Source organism: Nycticebus coucang, chromosome 1, assembly GCF_027406575.1.
Source record: "Nycticebus coucang isolate mNycCou1 chromosome 1, mNycCou1.pri, whole genome shotgun sequence".
Lineage (NCBI taxonomy): Eukaryota > Metazoa > Chordata > Mammalia > Primates > Lorisidae > Nycticebus > Nycticebus coucang.
The window spans coordinates 113,186,090-113,211,949 of NC_069780.1; the positions used below are offsets into that span (position 1 = coordinate 113,186,090).

At 35.7% G+C, this 25,860-nt stretch overlaps 1 protein-coding gene and 1 pseudogene across 8 annotated transcripts in view; one reads left to right on the top strand and one right to left on the bottom strand.

The window, feature by feature from the left end:
• Positions 1-25,860, top strand: part of KIAA0825 (KIAA0825 ortholog) — a 498,502-nt gene that overhangs the window by 261,219 nt on the left and 211,423 nt on the right. The gene's annotated exons all lie outside the window — the stretch shown is intronic.
• On the bottom strand, positions 16,125-16,795 carry LOC128587794 (TBC1 domain family member 14-like; annotated as a pseudogene).

Genomic DNA, 25,860 nt, shown 5'->3' on the forward strand with positions numbered 1-25,860 from the left:
CCTTATGTGGGTATTTACACAGCTTGGAAGGGATGTACCTTTGTGAGGGCACTCTTGGTACATGACGGATGGCTCTTCAGACAGGATGTGCTGCTTTAGTACTGGCCTTGGTCAAGCAGGAGAGATGTGCCTGATTTGTCTTCTCTTAATATCTCTGTTCTTGAAGCTGTTCTGTAGTTTCATTCACAGTCTGTTCTTTAGTGCTTAAGTCTGTCTCCGACAGTAAGAGTTGCCTGACAGCAACAGCAATGCCCGAGAGAGGCACTGATGCTTCCAAGTCAATGTAGGGGGTTTGTTGCTCTAAATGGGGTGGTCTATGTTGGCCTCAAATTAAATGTACGGACCTCCAGGGGTTTCCAAAGAAAAAAAGTAAGTGGCATTGTTTCTTGTTTTTTTTCTTTTTCTTTTTTTCCCCTCTCTTTTAGTCCATAATCTACTAACAGGGATTTTAGGACTAAATTTGATTTCAGCAAAAGTATGTACATATAGATGCTTGGTCATAACAACTCTGAAAATGTGGATTATATGTGTGATTTTAATGCCATTCATTGGAAATAATGTTATTTTTCACAAAGTAAAAGCATTCATAATTTTGCTGCAAGGAAGAATATTTGCTTCCTCTCACACATTTTATTTAATAATTTTTCTTCTTTCAAAGCAAAACAGCATACAATTTGAAAATAAAATGTCCCCAAAGTATTCAGTTTGCTAATATGTTTTTCATTTTCTTCATTATGCTATAATGGAATCTTGCCATCCTTTGAAATGTGCAATTTATCTCCCTGGAGGCAGCAGATGGTGTGACTAATCTGTCTTTTGGTACAGGATTTATCATGAGATGGCATCTAGGCCTGAGTGAAATGGGAGCCCTGCCCTCAAAAAGCGCTGATTCTCTTGCCCTAATTGTATCATTATTGCATTTATGTACATTTTATTATTTTTAAATATAAAAAAAGGTCTGTAAAAATAAAATGGGCACTTTTAAGAGCTTTTTCTCAGCTTTTATATAAACTTTTTCTCAGTTTATATAAAAATATTGTAGGTATAAACTATTTGGGTTATCTTAACTATACACGTATTTGCGAGTGTTTTCTTCACTGAATGCCTCCTTGCTAGAAAACAAGCAGGACGTGATTTTGGGGGGGGATTTTGCCCCTACTCTATGACCTGGTGTTCGGCTTTGAAAGTCTGGCAATTTCTCTTTATGTGGAAATATTAACTCATGCTAACCAAACTCATAAAACACTGTTGTAAAACCAGAGTTCTAATTTAGTAATTTACAGTGAAGGATACCACTTCATGTAGCTCTGGTAATTCTCTCCCTCGAGTTGAATTGAAATCAGAAGCCAAGTTATGATCAAAACTTTGGTTAGTAGGGGAAGATCCTCTTATGGAGCTGTATCTGCCATGTGGACCTGATTCTCATGTTGGAAGTCACAATGTCCTTGTTCCTGAACTGTGCTAACAATTTTCTATTCTGTTAACATTTTTAGTCCCTTTCTGATGACTGTTACATCATCTCTTTAAATAGAACAGCCAATAAGCATATAACTCTCATGTAGAAAATAGTTTTATTTTGAGTGCAAACTCCAGGAGGATAGTGATTTTTCTGTAGTTCTGAGATCAGTTAGTGATGTCTGCCACAGACAGGACATGGGAATAGTGGTTTAAGTGGCATACATTTGCTCAGGCTGGTTTAAATAACACCGTTAGTATAGAATCATATAGACATTCTGATTAAATTTAAGAACTGTATTCTGCACTCTGGGCAATTCAAAATGTACTGGAAGAAATCTTAATTTTCTCTTGTTATGGCTTAGAAAATCTTCGTCATGAGGGACTTACTTACTGAAGTCAGAGAAGTAATTAGTGGAGCAATGACTCAAACCCAGGGTTTCTGACTCATGGTCCAGCATACTTTCTTATAGACCATAGTAATAGATCTAAGAACTTTAAAGACTGGTTATTTCACTTTCCAGTTTAATTTCAGATATCACCCTTGGCTGGTAGGATTAAGTATTTTATTATATACTTATATATTTAATACTTAAAATACACCAAAATAAGTATGAGGTTTATTATGTAAACCAATGGTATTTAACCTTGGTTCAACATTCAAATAATTTGGGAAGAGTGTTAAAAAAAAAAAGTGTCCAGGCCTCCCACTGACCAGTATAATCAAATCTCTGGATGTTGCAACAATCATTGTTACTTTAAAAAAACTTCCCATGTGATTCAAATGTGCAGCTTGGATTGAAATCATTGATAAAACAATTTGAAAAGTTGTTAAAATGATTGAACATTTCGAGAATGCTTAACAATCATTGCTGACATTGTTCAGTTAAATCTTGTTAAATCAGTTAAATCTTGAAGGAATCGATATTTTTATCAGCCAAAATAAGTCCTTGGAAATAAATAGCACAGAATGCAAATTAAAATTAGAAAATTACTAAGTATTTTTTCAGTTCATGATTCTTAGTACAGGCATGAGATAGAAAATTGGAAACATAGCAATGATTGTGATGATAAAGAATTATTTTTAGTTTACGCCATGATAAAGAAAAATATTTCTTTTAGTACTAAATACATAAAAGTAGTATTCACTCTTTATTCAGTCAATTTCAATTTCAGATGAATACAAAGATGGTAGTAGAGATTTGCAAAAACACACCAGATATCATGCAATAGTCCCCTCAGTTGGGAGGGGACTATTCACTGATACCGTATACAATGATACAAAAGTTGTGTTAACATCATGAATTGGAAAATAAGAATAGCTCGCATCGAATTTTTAGTTCTTTGCTGCTTATTTCTTGATATTTCTGAGTATTGATTCCCTCAGCCACTAAAGAACAGCTAAACTTTGTACTATATACATGACCAGTGGGAGGAAGTCTTGTCCTAAATCCAGAGAGAAAGGATAACAGGTATTTACCTTTCAAACGAATTTTAGTATTTATTTAAGCATGATTTAATGTTTTGGAAACATTTCAGAGATACAGTGATAGTATCAAGCTCTGCAAGGAAAGCGATTCCCCCAACCCCAACCCCACCCCTGGTCTCCTTACCTTCCTGCCTCTCGGCCTATACTGGGCTGTGTTTTAGCAGCAGACTTCAGGTTCCTCTTTTTCACTTCTGTCACTCCCTTATCACCTTCTCTGGTTCACCTTTATTTTCAGAAGCTATGGAGGGAATAAAATGCCTCCCTTTATTTTTTTTGAGACAGAGTCTCACTTTCTCACCCTGGGTAGAGTACCCTGGCATCACAGCTCACGGCAACCTCTAACTCTGAGGTTCAAATGAGCCTCTTGCCTCAGCCTCCCAAGTAGCTGGGACTTCAGGCACCTGCCACAATTCCTGGCTAGTTTTTCTATTTTTAGTAGAGATGGGGTCTCCCTCTTTTTCAGGCTGGTCTCAGAACTCCTGAGCTCAGGTAGTCCACCCTCCTCAGCCTCCCAGAGTGCTAGGATTACAGGTATGAGCCACCACACCTGGTCTAAATGCTTATGTTTTGAAAGATTTTTCAGTTTCCAGAGAAGGATTGGGGAAAAAGCATTTGTGGATTTGCCTTGCATTCAAGAAAAGTTATAAGAATGTAACTAGCCACACTTTAAGTGAACCAACTGAAGGTGAGGGGCTTGAGACAATTAAAAATCCCCCAGTTGGATTAATAATTTGTAGCTTATTAAAGCTAAGTGACTAATTTGTCTGATGAAAATAGGTATTGTGTATAGCAAAAGAGTGGGCATTGCAGAAATCCTCTCATAGCACAGAGATAAAGAATTATCACTCTAAAAGATGGCATTATGAAATATGTCACAGAGGAAAGATTTTTTTATGTCACTCTTCCCAAAGAGTAGAAGGTTGTGACAAAACTATATTCAAGTTACTTGAATACATCTTTTCTCTAGTTTTATGCGCTTTCGACTTGTCTAAAAAATGGCATATTGAGGTTCCGTTAGTTTTAATCTGGTGTGATTTTCTTGTGGAAGATACCTGGGCAAGACTGCAGTGTAAGAAGAGCAAACCAGTGAAGCTCAGAAAGGCCACAGACCTTCTTCAGATGGTTGCAATGAGCTGAAAGGCTCATTAATCAGCCACAGAGTCACAGGTGTGACGGCTGCCTGCAAACTGCCAGCAGACTGTGAAAGTCACATCCAACAGGGCAAATTGTCAAACTAACCCCATCCATAAACATTCAAACACAGCAAAATCCCAACTTGTTTATCTTTAAGATGCAATTTAAATTTTCTCCAAAGCTTCTACAAAATATTGTTTGTTTTCTAAAATTCAATTTCTTAAAAAAAGAATGAGCTTCAGCATTGTTTCCTTTCATAAAATAATCGGTGTCTTCATTTCTTATATTATTTTATTAATGCTTATTTACTCTCCGTTATTTTAAAAACATTCTCCTGCACTTCTCAGAAGATGGGAAGATGCAATTTGCTCATGTCAAAGCTTTTACAGGGAAAAACCACTTTTGCCAGGTGTGTGAGCTCGAGTTGTAACACTCAGAAAAATTTCATTCATAAGGAAGTGTCTGTAGATAAGCTTTTAATGGAAGGACTGTTTTGTAAGGTACAATTTTTTTAACTGGAAGAAATTCTCCGCTTGAAGTTAACCATGTGGCTCTTTCTGTTTCTCTTTCTTTCTTTTGTTTTTGTTTTTTTTTAATGGTACATCACTAAAGAAGTCATGGTAAACCTTAAGTTTGTGTGGCTTTGTCTGGAGTGTCTCAACAAAGAGACAGTAAGTTTTCAAATGAAAAATTTGCAGTTTATGTTGCAGGGAGGGTTTCAGTGAAATCCAATAACATAAACGTGGTGGCCTTAAATAAGTCTGAAATTCCCAGATCTCCTACTGGGACTCTTGAAGTAACTGGTAGTTTTGCTTTTTTCATGCAAGCAAGATAAAATGATCCATGTATTTTTTCTCACTGTAGTTTCATTTTGGCAATTTTAAATCATTGAATAGGATATCGGTGCTCATCGAGCAGAGGAAATAGAATTAAACATAGTGCAATAATTATAAATGATATGGGTTCTCTAGAACCTTCCCCTTCAAAGCTTCTTCCACTAGAAATGCAGGATCTTGGGCCCTATCCAAGACCTGGTAAATGAGAATCTGCATTCCGACAAGATACTCAAGTGACTCTTGTACATATTAAAATTTGAAAAGCATTGCGTTAAGGTCATTTATTAGCTTGTACCTGCCATTTACATGCTGTCCCCACAATCCAAGCAAATACTATTATGAGAGTTCCCATATAAAACACATATCCAAACCCTATTGTATTGTCCAGATATTTTAAGTAACATCAAATACAGTGAACACCAACTTGACAATAGAATGAAGATACCCTAATAAAATCGTTTCAGGTTAGATGTTATTTCTTACACATAATTACATGAATGTTAAATATACAAAGGCCAGTGATACTGTACCAGGGCATCTATTTGTTATGTCTAGATATGTGACATGGGTATAGGAAGAGGCAGTGTAAAAATATTGTAAGGCACATGCTTATTCATAAAAAGTCATATTTTTATCCACTGTAAGGCAGGGCCTTTTTTGTTTTATTTTTTTCATAAATAGAAAAAAGACAGGAACATTCTAAAAACAACAGGACTTTACAATGTCCCTTTTGAAATTGATGACCTGAATTAAATGTTTTCTTCATAGCCAATTCTGATTACAAAGTAAGGTGAATAAAGTATGTCATTTTCTTTCTAATTTTTTTTTTTTTTGTGTGTGTGTGTGTGTTGTGTTTGATCCCTTGGGAAAAAAACACTAATAAATATTTAGACTAAATAGACTCTGGAACATCAAAAAAGAAACAGAAATCACAATTTATATCCTTAAGGAAGTAGTCATACTCTCAATTCCCTTCATTATCAATCTCTGTTCTGCCAAAATACTATTAGATTATGTAAAATAAATTTCATAAAATGCTCTGCTTACTACTCTACGTTGACCGTGAGTTGATAGTGAAGCACTACTTTAAAGGATTTGGGGAGAGGAATATTTTTACAGCTAGAAATTAATAAGCTAATTTGTGGCCCATTTCACAGTAGTGAAAGAATGTTGAACAGTCTGATATTTCAATAATCTTATGTACACCCAACGTTCTCTTGGGAATTCTGGGTAGGGAGGTATCAAATTGATATATTTGCACAGAAGAAGCTCTCAGTAACTACTTGTGTTGATTTGAAAACAGTTGGAATATCGACAGCAATGCAGGAATGCAACAAAAAGAGGGGGCAAAGGCTGAGAATTAATTATATACGGGGAGTTCGCTGAATTACTAAAATTTCTATTTCATCTGTAGTCCTAATTTAATTGAATAAGTTTGATGGAGAACAGTAAATTATATTATGTGATAGATTAGAAAGTAAAATGATAAAGATGAAAATTCTAAAAAATGTGTTTGAAATTTTTGTTTTCATGCAGTAACTGTGCTTATGTTATTCTCAAAACATGAGACCATGCTCCAGAATGCCCCCTCTTTTTCAATGCATAACTTCTAGCAACTATTCTCTTAATGGCAAAGAACAAGAAGATAGAGCCATCACTTCATAGTCTTAATTTCAGGTAGAATATATAAGTAAATTATCAGCTTCATTTTAATGAAAATATGTATAAAGAGATGTTGTTATGAGAATCATTGAAAAGTATGCCCTGAAGTAAGCCTAATGTCCATTTATTTTTTATCTATAGTGTTAGTGGTTAATAATTTTTTGTTGTGCCTTAGTGATTATATACCACACGCCCAAAATAATATAGACATGTTCCCATTGTCGTAATAAAAACTCCAAGAACTGCATTTAAATACATCCAGACTCTTTCCACTAAAGTGTTAACGAAATTAACAATAAAAAAGTATAATGATTTCTACTGAGATAATTGCATAGATAATTTAACAATAGATTTGAATAAAACTGGAAGCATTTGTATGATACACAGTTAAACCTCTGCAAATAGCATGTAGAAAACCAGAGACTGCCTCATTGTCTTTTGGATACAAAAGGAGTCTCTAAAAAATGTTAACTAGAAGCAATTCTTAAAAGGTAAATTTTCTCTTTCACTCTTTGAATAAATAGCTTTTAAAAAATATTTGACTAATTGTTGTTTCATGACTTTATTGTCATTTTTGCGTTTTTAAAGTACAATGTTTGACACAACTTTACAGCCTCACGAACAGTTATAAATGCAGCCAGCTTATTTTCTAATTTGATCAATTTTAAGATTAGAGAATGAACTACAACTTTTCTCAAATAACTTAATTTGGGGCAGTTTAACTTGATCTGTATTTTGGAGCTGGTTTCCATGCAAGAATATTCTTTTTTTTTTTTTTTTATTGTTGGGGATTCATTGAGGGTACAATAAGCCAGTTACACTGATTACAATTGTTAGGTAAAGTCCCTCTTCATGCAAGAATATTCTTAACTCTCCAATGGATAACACGTTTTAAAAATGTGAAGAAATTTGTTTTGTAAAGGGAAGGACTTAGAGCACAATATGTTTAGAGCACTTATTTCCCTGGATCTTCTGCTTTTTTAAATAGATCTTTTTCTATCCCAAACTCATGAAGCTATTTTAAATTAACTGTCAAAATATTTTAAAAAGTGGAGGGCTGCTGAAAATGTCACTGAATTTGCATTATATCTATAAATGAATTTGGAGATAATTGATATGTTCATGTCAAGTATTCCAAGCCATAAACATGGCATATTTCCTGATGGGTGCACTAAATTGTGGAAAATATAAAATACCTATGAATGTTCATATGAATATTTTTATATGTGGACCAAAATTTGTCCTTAATCATTTTATATAAATAACTCGGCTAACTAAGTACAGTTAGCCCTCCATATCATGCATTTATTTTATTTTATTATTAAATCATAGCTGTGTACATGAATGCAATCATGGGGCATCATACTCTGGTTTTATAGACCGTTTGACACATTTTCATCACACTGGTTAACATAGTGTGATGTTAACCAGTGCATTTTCTTAGTTATTGTGTTAAGACATTTACATTCTACATTTACTAAGTTTCACATGTACCCTTGTAAGATGCACCATAGGAACTACTTTGAGCTATCATCTAATTCCAGTAAGATTAGCCCATATCACAAAATCCCAAGACCAGAGATGTTGGCGTGGATGTGGAGAAAAGGGAACACTTCTACACTGCTGGTGGGAATGCAAATTAATACATTCCTTTTGGAAAGATGTTTGGAGAACACTTAGAGATCTAAAAATAGATCTGCCATTCAATCCTGTAATTCCTCTACTAGGTATATATCCAGAAGTCCAAAAATCACATTATAACAAAGATATTTGTACCAGAATGTTTATAGCAGCCCAATTCATAATTGCTAAGTCATGGAAAAAGCCCATATCATGCATTTTGCATCTGTGTATTCGCTCAATCTTGAATCAATGATTTAGGGAAAAAATGATGGTTGCATCTACACCTAATGTGTAGAGACGTTTTCCCTTCCCATATACCCTAAACAATATATATAAACTATTTAAATAGTATTTATTTATTTATTTTTTTTTTTGAGGCAGAGACTCACTTTATTACCCTTTTTTGGTAGAGTGCTATGGCATCATAACTCACAGCAACCTCAATCTCTTGGGCTCAAGTGATCCTCTTGCCTCAGCTTCCTGAGTAGTTGGGACTACAGGCGCCTGCCACAATACCCAGCTATTTTTAGAGACCAGGGTCTCCCTTTTTGCTCAGGCTGGTCTTGAACTTGTGAGCTCAAGCAATCCACCCACCTTGGCCTCCCAGAGTGCTGGGATTACAGTTGTGAGCACTGTGCCCAGCCTTAAGTAGCATTTATATTATACTTGGTACTTTAAAAAATCTGGAGATGATTTAAAGTGCACAGGAAGATGTGTGTAGCTTATGTCAAATACTATACAATTTTACATAAAGGACTCAAGCATCCACTTATCTTGGCATCTGAGGGGAGGGGTCCTGGAGCCAGTTCTCCGGGGGTGCTGAGGGACAGCTGTATAGGCTAAAGACACATCATATGGCAATTCAGCCAGACATTTGATTTAGAACACAGAAAATCTAGATGATAATTTTTTCAGTGTACATGGGCAACCTCCTAGACATTCTTATTAAAAAATGGCATTCTTTTTAAGAAGAATGTGTTCTTTAAAAAATGATGGAAGAAAGTAAGATGCTACATTCAGCGTTCACTGATAAAAACAGGGATTTGTGGGGGAAAGGTTGCTTTTAAAAATTTATCAAGTTGGTTTTATAACTCAAAATAAATAGTGGGTCTACTTTTTAAAGAATAGAAGTTTTGTTCTGAATACTATGCTAAATGAGATTCAAGACATGCCTTAATTTCGTAAAAGGTTTATGTTTGGACACAAGATAAATTGGGGCCAAGCTTAGTGAGCTGTTGTATAATTTTAAGCCTGTGTGAAAACGCAAGTGAGTCGTTCCCTGGAGCTGTGACAGCACCTTCCTCACACAGTCTCCCACCTGCTGGAGAGACGGCGGGCCTGGAGGTGGACAAGTGCGTGCTGAATGAACGTAGGAGAAGAAGCATTTAGAATAAAAATACACCGATGCTACAGGATATTAGACCTAAGATATTCAATATGGTTCACCATCAAGCTCTTGAAAAAAAATGTTTTGACACTTTGATTTTTAAAAGAATCACAACCCCCAAGTCACTGAGAAAAAGCTGCTGTAAATCATCCACTAGTCTTATTAAATTACAAATATCAAAGATGTAAAAATCTACCTCCAGTTTTTAGCAGCTCATCATGCTAACACTCACCTGGGGAGAGTTTTAGTATGGAATTAAGGTCCTTTAAGGTCTTTTATTTATAAGGGGCACAATTAAGATGCTCAGTCATTTTTGTGATTACACAAAGGTCATTACTTTCTAGTTAATAGAGTTAGAATTCTCGAGCTTTCCTCAGCAGATGATGGTGAGCCACCGAGTTAGAACAAAATACTACATATCTACATCTACACACAATTTATTTTCCAGGATAACATAAAAAGTTCAATTTTGATATGTAAAAAATTATTAATGTTTTTTTAAAAAAATAAATACATGAAAAAAATCTGTTAAATTATATGGTTTGACATCTTTATATATAAAGCAATATATGGCAATTTGAATAGAATTTATTTATTTAGTAATCTGTCAAAAACCAATAGGCCATTATAGTCTTATTTATTATTATAATAGAGGAAAAGACTTCCATATCAATATTTCAGTATGTAATAAACCCATTCAATTTTTAAATATGTATATACACACACGTATGCAGTCACTTATTGCTGACGGACAAGGTTATGGTCTGAGAAATTCGTGGTTAGATGATTTTCTTGTGTAAACATGGTAGAGTGTAGTTCGCACACCTGGATGCTGTATAGCCCTACTACACACGTAGGGTATATTGTGTAGCCCATTGCTGAGATGAGTCCATTTTTCTCCTTATTACAAGTATTTTAATTTAACATTAAATTATTATTAAAGTTGATGAGAACTTAAGAGCACTAGTGTATTCAGTACAGTATTATAAGAGCAGCATTCAGCACAGTCATATGCTGTAAAACCTGTAAGCATGCAACAGACAATTGTAACACAATAAGTATTTGTGTATCTAGGCACAACTAAGCATAGAAAGGTACGGTAAAAATATAGCATTTTCATCTTACGGGACCGCTTTCGTATGCCATCTGTTGTTGAGTGAGATGTCATTACATGGTGCATGACACACACTCTCCATCATATGTATATATATACATATTTAACATGTTATATATAATATATAAAGAATATAATATACATACACACATAAAATAAATGAAGAGGAAAGGTTAGAACCTGACATTTTGTCTTCTAACCTAAGCACTCAAAATAAAATGAAAACAACTATAATTTACTTAAAATACAATTTTTCACATAATTAACGTGAAATATAGGCATGAACAGCCCTGAGTCATGAACTGTAGCCTACACACTGCAAGGGTCTTCAGCTTGGTGAAGCAGGTGTCACACCAAGACTGTCTTTGGTCCTGGCTCCCCCTCTCCAGTCCATTGCATAATCACACATATTTTTACTCTCTCAAACCATTTCGCTTCTGTTTTCATTTTCACCACTTTAGTCTAAAGAGCTCTTGGAGATCCTAACTGGCCTCTCTTCATCCACCTACCAACTTCATATATAGTTTCTGTAAGAAAAATTCCAATTATGTTACCCTCTTGCTTTAAAATCTTTACAAACACTGAGAATAAAGTTTCGATGCTGAAACTTGGTCTACAGCTCGCCCATGAGCTTCCCCCTGTAACTGTAGTGTCGCTTCATTCCTTGCTCCCCTCAGGCCATGTGTTCTGCCCCAGACTCTCAGGGCCTCCTTCAGTTCTGGAAATGTTCCGTGCTCTTCCCCACTTTGGGGTCTGTGCATGTGACTGGTCCCTGTAATATTCCTCATATACACCAATGCTCTTAAGTTCTGATCAACTTTAATAATAATTTAATGTTAAATTAAAATACTTGTAATAAGGAGAAAAATGGACTCATCTCAAATTTAAACAATGATCATAGATCACAGGACTATATAGAACTTGAAAAGCTCTCAACAAGTCAAAGAATAATAAATGCAAACAATAAAGAAAGGGTTGAGTATATAAATGGAGAATTAAATAAGGATAATAGGAACAGATCAAGGGAAGTAAAGATAAATGTTTATTTGAATATAACTTTGATATGTACCCTTGCATTATACACAATAGGTGAGGACCCACCACTTACCTTACATCCACCTGGCCTCCCCCTCCCCTCCCCTCACTCTCCTCTTCCCTCTTTCATCCTGGGCTATAGTTGTTTTTTATCATTCATATGAAAGTGTAGGTGATTATATATTGGTTTCATAATAGTACTGAGTACATTGGATACTTTTTCTTCCATTCTTGAGATACTTACTAAGAAGAATATGTTCCAGCTCCATAAAAGATGTGAAGTCTCCATCTTTTTATGGCTGCATAATATTCCGTGGTGTACATATACCACAATTTGTTATTCCATTCATGAGTCGACGGGCACTTGGACTTCTTCCATGACTTGGCAATTATGAATTGGGCTGCAATAAACATTGTGGTGCAAACATCTTTGTTGTAAAATGATTTTTTGTCTTTTGGATATATACCTAGTAGAAGAATTGCAGGATCAAACAGGTCTATTTTGAGTTCCCTAAGTGTTCTCCAAACTTCTTTCCAAAAGGAATGGAATTGGCTCGCATTCCTACCAGCAGTACAGAAGTATTCCCTTCTCTCCACATCTACGCCAACATCTGTAGTTTTGGGATTGTGTGATGTGGACTAATCTTACTGGGGTTAGATGACATCTCCAAGTGGTTTTGATTTGCATTTCTCTGATGATTATAGGTGATGAGCATTTTTTCATGCGTTTGTAGGCCGCGCACCTGTCTTCTTCAGAGAAGCTTCTGTTCAAGTCTCTTGCCCACTATGAAATGGGATCACTTGTTCTTTTCTTATTAGTTTGAGTTCTCTGTGGATTCTAGTTATCAAACCTATTAAGAGTAGAGTATAAATGTCTTAACACAATAAATAATTGAGGTGAAGGCTATGTGAACTAGTTTGATATAAGCATTCCAAATTGTATATAAAATCAGGACATTGTACCCTGCAAATGCATTAATGTACACAGTTATAATTTAATAAAATTTAAAAAAAATGAAGAGCTGAAAAATGATCTGAGCTGACTAATCGAAAGATTCACACAGACACCAAGCAAAAATCACGGGATAAGATCCATGGCAACACATTTACTTTTCAAAACAACTTTATTGAGGCGCAGTTTATAAACCATAAAATTGAGCTATATAAGTGTATGATCTCATGATTTGTCCTAAATTTATTGAGTTTTCATCGCTACCAAAATAGACCTTTAATACCAATTTGCAGTCAATTTTTGCTCCCATACTCAGCCCCAAGGAGCCACTGCTTTGCAATCTCTATAAATTTTCTTTTCCTGTGAATTTCAGATAAATGGAGTCACACAATATTCTACACTTTTACTATGCAGTAATGTTCTTGAGGTAATTTGCTTGTCATTACTGAATAATATTTAGTCCTTTTAAAAACACTGATACTTATTTAATGACCTAGTTTATGATTGATCTTGGAGAATGTTCTATATGTGCTTGAAAAGAATGTGTATTCTTCTGTCATTGGGTCCTTGGTTCTATAAATGTCAATTAGGTCAAGCTAGTTGGTAGTGTCCTTCAGGAATTCTCTATACTTGCTGATTTTCTGTTTAGTTCTATCAATTATTGAGACTTAAGTATACAAGAATTGTTATTTTTATTAGTCTTTTTGCTTTTGCCTGATTTTGCTTAGTGTATTCTAAAGGCTCCATTTTATTATTATTATTACATATATTATTATATATTCATGAAGAATTAAATCCTTTATCATTATGAAATGTCAGTCTTTGTTTCCAGTAATATTTCTTTTTTAAACAATTTTATACGGCTTTTATTTAATAAAACCACATTATTTACAATTCAAAAAAGTCCTACTTAGTTACACTTCACTAAATAAAATGAAAGCTTAACAAGCCATTTGAAATGTGATATGTAGTAAGTATTATACAGAGTTTTCAGCAAACTATTTAAAACAGTCAAAAACTGAGCAGTTTTAAAAAGTCCCTTGTGAAAGAACAGTGTTTCTCCAGGAGAGCTCAGCGACTGGGGAGACACAGTGCTCGCACACAAGCTGCTGCAGTCCCGGGACGAGGTCTGAGACTCTGAACGCGGAGGGCATTTGAAGCAGAACGTGCAGACTTCCCATGGCAGCGTCTGTTCCCAGGTGGCCGTGACAGTGACACACAGAGGCACACCTCCCCGCCCCACGGCAGCCCCTGTGGGAAGGGTCTGAGTGACCCTAGATGGGGACTCAGAAGTTTCTGGGCTCTGAAGAGGATGCACCGAACTAGCAAGGCCTCATGTGATCCCTGAGCAGATGATTAAAATCTCTTCTAAACTCCAAATACGGTGGACATTATGGACTGGCATAGAGTTCTGTGTAAGGATTTAATGCACTCGTGTATCCAAAAGCATCTACGTCGAACTGCTTGGCAAGCAATGCTGAGAGTTGAGTTTTGAATACGCAGGACATTTACAACTGCGTTCTGAACGAGCTGCACAGGCCCCTTGTTGCATCTCTTTCTGTTTGACTTAAGGAACATTTTTATGAACAGTGAGAAAATATAAACTTCTTAAAAGAACAGAACGCCCACATCATGGAACAAAAATAAGTACATTTGCAAAGAGCGACAGTGCACAGGGCTCAGGTGGCCCACCTGCCACAGGCCGGGCTCAGCCGGGATGACATTCAGCATCTAGATATCGGAAAATGGCTAGGTCTGGAGGCTGCCAGGACCTCCACTGAAGACAGGACGCCTCCTCCACGAGGGGAGGCGATTGAGCATTTAAAGGCTGAGGCAGAAAGGTGTCCATGGAGCTCTGCAATCTCCCTGGAGAGTCAGTTAAGAATACAAGGGGAAGGAAGAGATTCCAAGACAAATGACATGGTTCAGAATTGGGATGGAAGGCAAGAGAATGACCCGTGGGTCAGCAACTAGTTACTGAACCTAGAAGAGTCATTAGCACCATGGCAGAAATAGAAAACCTAGAAAAATGATGCCACAGTTAGGCTTTACTCCCCAGCCCCCAGGCCATCCCCCATTGCATGTTATACTGAAAGAGCCAAAGACTCCTCAAAGTCAGAAACTAGATGAGAATGGGGGTGCTCCCTGTGGGCAGTATGGCTGCGGGGCTGTCGAGTGCAGACCACATTGAGGCGCTCTTGCACAGCTCACTGTGTCCCCCAAACCTGCTCTGTCCGGCCCTCCCAAAGACCAGCTGGTTACATCATGTAGGAGCCTGCTCCCACAGACACTAGCTTGTCGTTCAGGCTATTCTGTGCAAAAACTGTTCATTTCTGTGAATTTGGATAGCCAAAGTTCTTATGCAAAATTCTCAAAATTAGCCCAGGAAAAGCTAGAACCTAAAATGTGCCAATGACCTTGGGAAAATCAGCTCAAATGGGAAAGGGCTGATGGTCCAGATGCCAAACATTCTCACTGGGCTATCTGGGCTATCAGATGCTGCCCACCCCTTCACCCCTACAACAGGTTAGGAAGTCCTCACTCTAAAGCCAAATGCGCAAGGAGGGACTCACTAGCACTTGGGACTGATTCAGCTGTTCAGGGGACAGAGGCAGAGGAGGACATGCTTAGAGCACAGGAGCGGCCCCCGGGGGTGCTGTTTCCACAGGCTGCACCGCTACACTCCAACCTCTATAAAAACAGGTAGGGTGCAAGAGGGGCGAGTGTCCACATTCTCTTTCCCCAGCGTTTTACTCAAAGAGGGGCTGTTGCCCTTCTGTTTTCCATCAACCCTAAACCTGTCTGTATTGCCACAGGCCTTTTTTGCAAATCGCTCCTCCTGCTCAAACTTTTCACCCTTGCTCAGCAGATGCAGGGAGTGATCCAGGTTCCGCTGGAAACTCACTGTGCATTTCAGCCTTTCTGCTATAATTTTGTCAAGGCAACGTGATAAATGCCAACCTGCAGGTTGCGGGGAGCCCGCGGGCCCTCAACACGGGATTCCTATGGAGCCTGTGGGCCCTCAGCACCTTCCTCAGAGAGCCTGCTTTCCTTTAGTGCAGTCTTTGCTAGGTGGGTTTTAGGAAAATAACCTCCAGCTTTGGAAGGATCACCTCAATAACTCAACCTCCATTTTATCTAAAATATGTAAATTTGAACCAACAACATCTCTTAGGTCTTCCAAATAACATTTTTCATGTGTCCTGGCTAAGAAAGATTGTGAGGCACTTTCCAGTTATTGACATAAAAGCATGATAATTTAATTAACTTCCGCTGAAATAAAGGAGGGGAGGAAGTTAGCCACTGCCCTACCTTTAAACCATGCAGCCCCGGCATCGTTCACTAAGCTTCTTACAGCTAAGCCTTGGTTTAATTCTTTAGAAGTTTTTTCTGTTTGTTTTGTTTAAGGCCAACTCCAGTGTTTCCAGGGTTCGGAATCAAGGAGAGGCCCATTCTTCTCGCTTGCCCAGTGTGGGTCTGAAACAAGACGGGTGCCCTGGCATGGGGCTTCCAGGCTGAGTGTGAGTCCCATCTGCAGCCTTGGCTCTGAGGGATGGCCTCCCTTTCTCCATTGCCCTGCTGTCTTTCTGCAGGGCGGTCAGTACCTGAGCCCACTTCTTGTTCTGATGTTGCATCAGAACTGTGGCAACAGAAGCACACAGCTCTTCAGCAGGTAGGTCCTCAGGCAGCCTGGTCAGCAGCTGGGCCATGGGATGAAGTCCATCTTGGTCAGAATGTCCTGGAACAGCTTCAGGATGCCCAGGGCCATGAGGAGCAAGAACTCGTCCCCATCTTGGCAGAACACATCCTAGATACAACAGGCCAGATTGAGGGGCAGAGGTTTACTATATAAGGTAAAGATCCAATCAATTAGGTAGATATCTGGGGTTAAGTTGTTCTTCTTGAAATGAGCAAATAATTTCAGCAAATTTTCTTCAAAGGATACCTCAGAGGCAGCAAAATAAGTCAACATAAGGCCATGATCCACTCGGGAAAATGCCATTTGACAGGATTTATTCAAAAGACTAGAAAAAGCAATAAAGGCAGCTGCAGTATCTAAGTTCAAGATCAACACAGCTGCTATAAAGAACACACCCTGAACATAACCCACATGTTATGTAGATAACATAAAATTTGTTCTTGCTTTTGCTTTTTGGCCAGTCTGAGAATATCTTTTTGTTTGGAAAGTTTAGTCTGTTTAAATTTACTGTATATATTGTATTAATACATTAGAAATCTACTGATCTGTTATGTACTTTTTATTCTGTTGGATACTTATAATCAAAACTGTCTTTAGGGTATTGAATAAATTTATTTTTATTAGAAAATTTAAGAAAAATTATTATAATTATTTTTATGGTTATATTTACATCTGACATTTTTATACTTTCTACACATTTCAAGTCTTTTTATGCCTTTGTTCTTCTGTTGCTGTCTTCTCTTATATTAGACTTTTTAAACATAATCCCTCAATTAAGTTTTTAGTAAATTTTGCTGTGTATAGAATTTCTTTTGTGCAGAAACCACTAAAAGATAACTCAAAAAATAATAAAAATTTATATATTTATATATTTATCTCATCATAACTATTTATAACTGTGATATATATCTTATCACAATTCAGCTTAAAACAAAGTTAATTTTAGTAAAATATAGAAACTTTGGTTCTGCTTTGCTCCATCCCCTCCTTCTTTTGTGCTCATTGTTACACATAAGAAACATGTTTTAAACCCAATGATGCACCTTTAATCATTGCTTTCTGCAATCTTATGTATTTTAAATAAATTTATAAAAGAGTTAACATATATTTATTGAATCTTTTATATTTTCCCAAATATTTACCTTTTCTGGTGCTGTTTATTTCTTCCAGTGAATTTTTAGTACTATTTGGTATCTCTGAAGCTGAGAAATAAAGGTAGAAAGAAAGGAAAGGAAGAAAAAAAGCATTTTCTTTCAATTTGAAGGACTTCTTTTAGTATTTCGTGTAAGGCAGATGTGCTAACAACTATTTCTCTTTGTTTATCTGTAAACGGCTTTATTTCTCATTACTTTTTGAAACCTCATTTTGCTGTACATAGACTTCTTGGTTGATAGTGCTCTTCTTCCAGCACTTACTTCTCCAGTGAGTATATCACTTCACTTCCTTCTGGCTTCTGTAGTTTCTGATGTAAAGTCAGCCACAATCATATTATTATTTCCCTGTATGTGAAAAGTCACTTTTTAAAGTTTCTGCTTTAAAATTTTTCTTTTCTTTTTTTTTTTTTTTTCTGTTTGTTTGTTTGTTTTTGAGGCAGAGTCTCACTCTGTGGCCCTGGGTAGAATGCCATGGCATCATAGCTCCCAGCACTGTCAAACTCTTGGGTTCAAGTGTTTCTCTTGCCTCAGCCTCCCACAGTGCTGGAATTACAGGTGTGAGCCACCACACCCCACCTTAAAATTTCCTTTCTCCTTGGGTGAAGGGCTTGGGTCCAACTTAGACTTTACCTAACACACACAAACTTTGTAACCTACATGTTTGTACCCATGTATTAATCTGAAATTAAATAAATCAATAACATTTTCTTTTTGGCTTTCAACATTTTGTGATGTGGAGCTCTCAATTAAACAATGTTTTTTCATCATTTGAAAAGTATTTGGCTATTATTTCTTAATTTATTTTTTATGCATTCCCCCTCATCCCCATCTCCTATCTCCTCCTAAGACTCCTCCATTGCATGTCTATTGGTATCTTCGCTGTTATTTCTGAGATTCTATCCATATTTATGCCTTTCTGTCTCTGCTCTTCATACTGGAAAATTTCTACTGAACTATCTTTAAGTTTATCAATTCATATCTTCTGCTGTTACAAATCTACCCTTGAGAGCCTCTTATGCATTTTTCATTTGTTATTATATTTTTCAACTCCAGATTTCTATTAACTTTTTTAGTTTCTACCTTATTAAAATTCTCTATTTGTTTAATCATTATAATCACACTTTTCTTTAATTATTTAAACATGATGTCTCGTATTTCTTTTAACACATTTATAATTGAAGTCTTTGTTGTGTTCACTCACATCTAGTTCCACTCAAAAAGAATTTCTATACACTACTCTTTTCTTAACTACATGTCACATGTTTTTCTTTGTATATTTTACAATTTTAAATTGAAAACATAGCACTTAAAAAAAAAATATATATATATAGTAGCAACTCTGCATTGGGTCATTTAAGGAGTGTCCTTATTGCTCTTTTAAAGTTTTTGGAAAAAATGGGAACTGAAAAGACACATAGGCACACACAAACAAAACCATTTAGTCTTAGAATTCTTTGAAATGCTAAGTACCATAATATAATCTGTCAATGTCTTTAGATATCAATATTAATGTCTTCAGAGTTTTGAAGGGATATATAATTTTCTGAGAATTCTATATTCTTATGTTCTAAGCCTATTTGTATTATACTTAATAGAAAAACCATCTCTATTGTTCAAAGGACCAGTGAGTATGCCAAATATATAATTTTCCTGAGAAATTTGTTAAATATGTATACTAGTGAATTAAAAAAATGAATAAAGAATTATTGAAATGTCAAAGTATTAAAGACTGGTGGCAAGCATTAAAGTTGACACAAACCAAATAATCTCAGAAATGGTAGTAATAAAATGTGATGTAGAAGTGATAAACAATCTTGAGAAAAGAATTATGTGGTTAAAAGCTGCGTTTAAAAAAGAGCAATAGATACTCCCTCCTATGCAAGAAGATGAGAAGTTATTATTTGGTACTTGATGTTAATAGTTAAAGAAACATAAGATTAAGTATATATTTGATATATTTAAATACAACCTTTAGTAAAAGCTTAATTTCGATTAATTTTAGTGCCTTACTACAGAAGATAAATAAAATGTCATTAGAGTCTAAGAAGGTAATTTGGATGTGATTCCTCATTGTATAAGAAAATAGGAAATAGTAGGGATAACAGAGATCTAAAGAGCATATGCTATTTATGAAGCCATTTTAAGCCACACATTTAACAGCATAGTACTTGCCAAATCAAGCACATTTCTGGGCTATGATACATTTACTTTGCCATCCCAGAAGCCAAGAAATAAAGAAGGAAAGAAAAGAAGAAAAACTTAGGTGCAAACATACCTCAACTAGGGTTAAACTTGGAAATTCATCTACATGATATTTGCAAGAGATAAATCTAACAAGTGACTTAAAAAGTTTTGGAAAAAAGTTGATAAATATATCAGCAAGCTGACAATAAAGATTAGTATTAAATCTAACTGAAAATAAAAGATAATAGAAATAAGATGACAATGAATATGGAAACTTAATATTGGATATTATATTCATTTTCTAATAAATTTGAATGGTTTTATATATCAGATACCTTTCTAAAAAAAAAAATCCAAATTTACAAAAATAGCCATAAACATAAAAAAAAATCATCTACATTATCTAAGCAATAGAATGTATTAAATGTTAACTTCATAATACAACTGGACGTAGGTAATTTTTATAGGTTAGTCCTAAGCCTTCAAGGAACAATAACAATTTTTATGTCATATTATCTTTTTTTGAGACTGGAGAAAGAAGCCTACCCAATTATTTTATTAAACCAATGTAACCTTGACACTAAATCCTAGTGAAGAGAGTCCTCCAGAAAACTATAGGCAACTGTCAATGACAACTGTAAATGAGAATATACTAAGCAAAAATGAGCAGCTCACATTCTGTAGAACACTAGGGAATAATGCAGTATAATGTAGGTGGCTTTATCCAAGGAAGAAAATGGTTATTTAAAATACTATGGCAATAGTATAAGGTTAAATTAAAAAGGCACATGATGATTTTAGTAAGTGAATAAGGCATTCAACAATAATCGCACAATTCCTGGTAAAAATTCTTGATTAACTAAAACTGAGGGGGATATTTCTTTAGTTTCATCTCATAATCAAACCCAATAATCATCCTCATAATCAATAATGTGCAAGCTAATCTCATGAAATAGGAACAGGGTACATGCTTGATATTATTATCTATTATTTAGCATTATTCTTTAAGTTCTAACTTGTGGTAAGAAAAGAAACATGTAGAAGTAGTATAATTTGGGGAGAAAAGAAAATACAATTATTTTGTTCTGACATTTTTGCATATAAATTAATCTGAAACACTGTTAGAATTAATGAGGAGTCTCTTGTGAAGTAAAATTTAAAATAAATGTAGAGAATTAATAGTTTCTGCATGGTAATAAACTGAAACTATAAAAAATAGCCAATAATAATATAATGTCAATAAAAACTGTAAAAATATTCTACCTTGGAATAAGCTCCATGAGATATACACAGGACCTTTCCTTTCCTTCCTTCTTTCTCTCTTTTTCTTTTACAGGGTCTCACTCTGTTGCCCAGGCTTTAATGGTATAGAGTGGCATCTTAGCTCACAGCAACCTCAAACTCTTGAGACCAAGGAATTCTCCTGCCTTAGCCTCTCAAATACCTGGGACTACAGGTGTGCACCACTGTGCCAGGCTAATTTTTCTATTTTTTGTAGTGATGAGGTCTTGCTATGTTGCTCAGGCTGGTCTTTTCAAGCTATTGGCCTCATCAGATCCTTCTGCCTTAGCCCAGAATCTATATCAGGGAAAATATAAGATTGTACTGAAATATTTTAAAAAGAATAATGGAGACATGTAACTGGTTTATTTCTTAAGTAGAAATACTGAACATTGTAAAGATATTATTTTTCCCAACTTACAGTTTTATTATGATTTCTATTCAACCTTTACAGAATATTGGGGGACAGTCAAGTAAGGAAGTTGAAAAATGATTCCAAATTCATATGGGAGAGTAAATAACAATAGCTAATTTTTATTTTCAAACAATGAGTAATGAGGGGTGATTGAATAATTAGATATTAAAACACATAAAATATCTACAGTAGTTATAAATATAGAACTGATTCAAAAATTGACAAATAAATGGAACAAAAAAATAGAAAAAATTCTGTTGTTTTTTTTTTTTTCAGCTCAATAACTGTATGTGTCCCTAGATTTTGCAGTTATTTGGGTATACCAGGATGCACCAATTTTTATAACAAAGTATTTGGTATTTTGTTTTTTTTTTTTCTTTTTTATATTTATTTATTTTTATTAAACCATAGCTGTGTACATTAGTATGATCGTGGGGCACCATACACTTGGTTCATAGATCGTTTGACACATTTTCATTGCATTAGTTAACATAGCTTTTGTAGCATTTTCTTATTTTGCTAAGACCTTTACATTCCACATTTACTAGGATTCACATATACCCTTGTAAGATGCACCGCAGGTGTAATCCCATTAATCTCCCTCCTTCCCCTTCCCCCCCTCTCCCTTTCCCCTTTCTCCCTATTCTTAGGTTGTAACTGGGTTATAGCTTTCATGTGAAGGTCCTACATTAGTTTCATAATAAGGGTGAGTACATTGGGTACTTTTTCTTCCATTCTTGAGACACTTTACTAAGAAGAACATGTTCCAGCTCCATGCATGTAAACATGAAAGAGGTAAAGTCTCCATCTTTCTTGGAGGCTGCATAATATTCCATGGTGTACATATACCACAATTTATTAATCCATTCGTGGATCTATGGGCACTTGGGCTTTTTCCATGACTTAGCAATTATGAATAGGGCTGCAATAAATATTCTGATACAAATATCTTTGTTATGGTGTGATTTTTGGTCTTCTGGGTATATGCCCAGTAGGGGGATTACAGGATTGAATGGCAGATCTATTTTTAGATCTCTAAGTGTTCTCCATATCTCTTTCCAAAAGGAATGTATTAATTTGCATTCCCACCAGCAGTGCAAAAGTGTTCCCTTTTCTCCACATCCACGCCCACATCTCTGGTCTTGGGATTTTGTGATATAGGCTAGTCTCACTGGAGTTAGATGATATCTCAAAGTAGTTTTGATTTGCATTTCTCTGATGATTAAAGATGATGAGCATGTTTTCATGTCTGAAGGCTGTGCACCTGTCTTCTTCAGAGAAGTTTCTCTTCAAATCCCTTGCCCAGCCTGCGACGGGATCCCTTGTTCTTTTCTTGCTAATGCGTTTGAGTTCTCTGTGGATTCTGGTTATTAAACCTTTGTCGGAGACATAACCTGCAAATATCTTCTCCCATTCTGAGGGCTGTTTGCTTGCTTTACTTACTGTGTTCTTGGCTGTGCAGAAGCTTTTTAGTTTGATCAAGTCCCAATAGTGTATTTTTGAAGCAGCTTCAATTGCCCGGGGGGTCCTTCTCATAAAAAAGTCACCCAACCCAATTTCTTCAAGGGTTTTCCCTACACTCTCTTCTAGTATTTTTATAGTTTCATGTCATAGGTTTAAATCTTTAATCCAGTGAGAGTCTATCTTAGTTAATGGTGAAAGGTGTGGGTCCAATTTCAGTCTTCTACACGTTGCCAGCCAGTTCACCCAGCACCATTTGTTAAATAGGGATTCTTTTCCCCACTGAATGTTTTTAATTGGCTTGTCAAAGATCAAATAATGGTAAGTAGCTGGATTCATCTCTTGGTTCTCTATTCTGTTCCAGATAACTACTTCTTTGTTTTTGTGCCAATACCATGCTGTTTTGATCACTATCTATTTTTAGTAAAGTCTGAGGTCTGGTAGTGTGATTCTTCCTATTTTGTTTTTATTTCTGAGTAATGTCTTGGCTATACGAGGTTTTTTCTGATTCCATATAAAACGAACTATTGTTTTTTCAAGATCTTTAAAGTATGACAGCGGAGCTTTAATAGGGAGTGCATTGAAATTATATATTGCTTTGGGTAGTATGGACATTTTAATAATGTTGATTCTTCCCAGCCACGAGCATGGTATGTTTTTCCATTTGTTAACATTTTCAGCTATTTCTTTTCTTAGAGTTTCATAGTTCTCTTTATAGAGATCTTTCATGTCTTTTGTTAGGTAAATTCCCAAATATTTCATCTTCTTTGGCACCACTGTGAATGGGATAGAGTCCTTAACTGCTTTTTCAACTTGACTGTTGTTGGTGTATATAAAGGCTACCGATTTATGGATGTTGATTTTGTAACCTGAGACGCTGCTGTATTCCTTGATCATTTCTAGGAGTTTTGTAGTAGAGTCCCTAGTGTTTTCCAGATACACAATCATATCATCTGCGAAGAGCGAAAGTTTATTCTCTTCTGACCCTATATGGATACCCTTGATCGCCTTTTCTTCCCTAATTGCAGTGGCTAAAACTTCCATTACAATGTTGAAAAGCAATGGAGACAATGGGCAGCCTTGTTTGGTTCCTGATCTGAGTGGAAATGATTCCAATTTAACTCCATTCAATATGATATTGGCTGTGGGTTTGCTGTAGATGGCCTCTATCAGTTCAAGAAAAGTCCCTTCTAGACCAATTTTCTTGAGTGTTCTGATCATGAAGGGATGCTGGATATTATCAAAAGCTTTTTCTGCATTGATTGAGAGAATCATATGGCTTTGTTTTTTAATTTGTTTATGTGCTGAATTACATTTATAGATTTACGTATATTGAACCAGCCTTGAGACCCTGGGATAAAACCAACTTGGTCATGATGTATAATTTGTTTGATGTGTTGCTGGATTCTGTTTGTTAGGATCTTGTTGAATATTTTTGCATCTATATTCATTGCATCTATATTCATCTATATTCATTGGTGATATTGGTCTATAATTTTCTTTTCTTTTTGGGTCTTTTCCTGATTTGGGGATCAGGGTGATGTTTGCTTCATAGAACGTGTTGGGTAGTCTTCCTTCTTTTTCTACCTTTTGGAACAGGTTGAGTAATATAGGTACTAATTCCTCTTTAAAGGTTTGGTAGAATTCTGACGTGAAACCGTCTGGTCCTGGGCTTTTCTTTTTAGAGAGGTTTTGTATAGTTGATGCTATTTCTGAACTTGATATGGGCCTGTTCAGTATTTCCACTTGATTCTGGTTGAGACATGGAAGGTGACGTGCTTCCAAGTATCAGTCAATTTCCTTCAGATTTTCATATTTCTGAGAATAAAGTTTCTTGTAATATTCATTAAGGATTTTGTGGATTTCTGACGACAATGTTGTTATTTCGTCTTTGTTTCTGATTGATGAGATTAGAGATTTTACTCTTTTTCTTCTGATTAGGTTGGCCAGAGGTTTATCTATTTTATTGACCTTTTCGAAAAACCAGCTTTTTGATTTATTGATCTGTTGTATTATTCTTTTGTTTTCAATTTCATTTAATTCTGCTCTAATTTTGGTTATTTCTTTTCTGAACTGGGTTTGGTGTTAGAATGTTCTTCCTTTTCCAGTTGCTTGAGATGTCCCATTAAGTTGTTAACTTCCTCTCTTTCCATTCTCTTGAGGAAGGCTTGCAGTGCTATAAATTTCCCTCTTAGAACTGCCTTTGCGGTGTCCCATAGGTTCTGATAGTTTGTGTCTTCATTGTAGTTTTCTTCCAAAAAATTGGCAATTTCTTTCTTAATCTCATCTCCGACCCAGCTATCATTCAGCATAAGGTTATTTAACTTCCATGTTTTTGTATGAGTATGCAGATTCCTGTTGTTACTCAGTTCAAGTTTTATTCCATGATGGTCCGAGAAGATGCAAGGAATAATTTCTATTCCTTTAAATTTACTGAGGTTAGACTTGTGACCTAAGATGTGGTCAATTTTGGAGTAAGTCCTGTGGGCTGATGAGAAGTATGTGTATTCAGTTTTGTTGGGATGAAATGTTCTGTAGATGTCTGCTAAATCTAAATATTGGATGGTTAGGTTTAAATCTAAGATTTCTTTGCTCAGCTTCTTGCTGGAGGATCAATCCAACACTGCCAAAGGAGTGTTGAAATCTCCGACGATTATGGAGCTGGAGGAAATCAAGTTACTCATGTCTGTTATTGTTTCTCTTATAAATTGAGGTGCATTCTGGTTGGGTGCATAGATATTAATAATTGATATCTCATCATATTGAGTATTACCCTTAACAAATATGAAGTGACCATTCTTATCCTTCCTTACTTTTGTTGGTTTAAAGCCTACTGTATCTGCAAATAAAATTGCAACACTTGCTTTTTTCTGATTACCATTTGCCTGAAATATGGATGACCAGCCTTTCACCCTGAGTCTGTATTTGTCTTTTAAGTTAAGATGTGACTCTTGTATGCAACAAATATCTGGCTTGAG